A 2,333-nucleotide genomic window follows, 5' to 3' on the forward strand; every position below is an offset into this window, starting at 1 on the left:
GTTGGTTGCTTGCTTTGTTAAAAAGTGTACAGTATATAATATTGAAGTATCTATTTTTTTGTAATAGTTTAATAATATTGTGTAAGATTTTTATACCACTTTAATGATGAATACTGAAGACATTAAAATTTTTACCCATATTGTTTCAATAAACTAATGTTGCAGTATACATCTGTGTATCTGTATGCCTATTTATCTCTTGATACATATAGTTCTGTGTGTATATATATATATATATATTCATATATGTATCTCCATTTTTCTCTCTTTTTTCTCTCTATAAATCGATATACCTGTATTCATGTATGTTCTCTTTACTTCTATATGAAAGAGTCACAAAAGTAAGACATGGAAAAAATTATAAGGTGGCAGGTCTTTTTTTAATGTTAAAGATAAAGGCAATTTACATTCCATAAAAGCTATAGCAATAATTATTTCTATTAGCAATGTACAAGAGTGTTCATTTCCTCAAATTGCCATCAAAATTGAAGGTTGTATTTCTATTGGTATTCAAAATGATGGGTAGATAAAATAAAATATGTCTCATTCATATAGAAATTATTTAAAAATTGTTTAGATCCCCATCACATATTTTTTGGCTATAGATTTTCCTCAAATTTAAATTGATTACTGAAATCTTTTTCCAAATACGAAGCAGATTTATCTTTTTCTTAGCGCTTTGAGGCATTCTCTGAACAACTAGGGATAATAAATCTTTAACTATTATATAGATTTTAAATATTGATTCTTCAATTACTTGCTCCATAACATTCTATGGGAATTGTTTCCCATACCAAAATAGAATAGCATAAAATAATATAACTAGACTTAGGTAGTTAAAGACGTCTACCTTTCCTAAGTTGCTTTTGTTTTTTCCATTATTTTTTCTAGTCACTCAACAAAGTCGTACAAATTTTCCGATGATATTTTCAGTGTTGAATATTTTATATTTATGTATTTAATTCCATGAATGCAAAGTCCTGATTATAAAATTATACATCTTAGTGTAAGTTATTATAATAGTCATTAACATTCAACATATACAAGGTATCTAGTTGATTAGAATTTTTAAATTAGAATTCATTTTTACTCTAATTCTAACTTAGAGTTACAATGGTAGATTACAAAATAGGCTTTAATATTGCATATTTGAAAATAACATTTCTTTTATTTGCTTGTTATCAGGTAGTGGGTGTTAAGCTTTTCCTTAACACCCACTACCTGATAATACCTGTTCCTATATACGTCTGAATTATTGGTAAGTGAGCTGAAATAAAGTAGAGATTATATTTAAAGCTGTGATAAAAATTGAAGCAAATCGAAATGAAAATAGATAACAATCTTTCAATCATTCAGTAGTAAGGAAAACACTTTTATGAGCCTTTTCTTCTGCAGCTGTATTATATAGCAAGAAACACGTAATCTTTTGAATCATCCTTTCTTTTTTTTTTTTTTTTTTTTTTTTTTGAGATGGAGTTTCGCTCTTGTCACCCAGGCTGGAAGGCAGTGGCGCGATCTGGACTCACTGCAACCTCTGCCTCTTGGGTTTAAGTGATTCTCCTGACTCAGCCTTCTGAGTAGCTGGGATTACAGGAGCCCACTACCACATTCGGCTAATTTTGTAGTTTTAGTAGAGATGGGATTTCCCCATGTTGGTCAGGCTGGTCTCGAACTCCTTACCTCAGGTGATTTGCCCATCTCGGCCTCCCAAAGTGCCGGGATTACAGGCATGAGACACCGCACCTGGCCAAAACATCCTTTTTTATAGAGACTTTATCAACTCTTCCATATTACAGGTACCACTGATACTTCTGACCCTTGTTTTTCCATGCTTTTTGTTTGTCTGTTTGTAAATTTATTTTTCTGCTTTTGTTTGTTTGCTTTTTAGGAGCTTAAGGTGGCTCACCATTCTTCATTTACTACTATTTCTGATCCAACCTCAAACATTATTCAACTTTTATAGAAAGGAAAATATGAAAATAGCTAGGCTAATCATATCACCCAACTTTACTGTTTAATGTGGAGAAAATTGTGGAAGTTAAAAAAATAGTATTGTATAACTTTGAAGTAAAAAAAGGAGTTTCTAAACCTGACATCCTGAAGCCATAAAAAAAAATATATAGGAAATTTAACTACATAAAATTTCAAAACATATGCATGTTAAAGACACACAGAGTATTGCAAGTCGCAAATAACAAAATATGATTTATAACACATATGATAAAAAACGAACACATTTTGTTAACATAGAAGAATCTCTTGCAAAGATATTTTTAAGAGAAAAAAATAGAAAAACCCGCTGGGAGCAGTGGCTCACGCCTGTAATCCCAACA

The sequence above is a fragment of the Macaca fascicularis genome, chromosome 5 (assembly GCF_037993035.2).
Source record: "Macaca fascicularis isolate 582-1 chromosome 5, T2T-MFA8v1.1".
Lineage (NCBI taxonomy): Eukaryota > Metazoa > Chordata > Mammalia > Primates > Cercopithecidae > Macaca > Macaca fascicularis.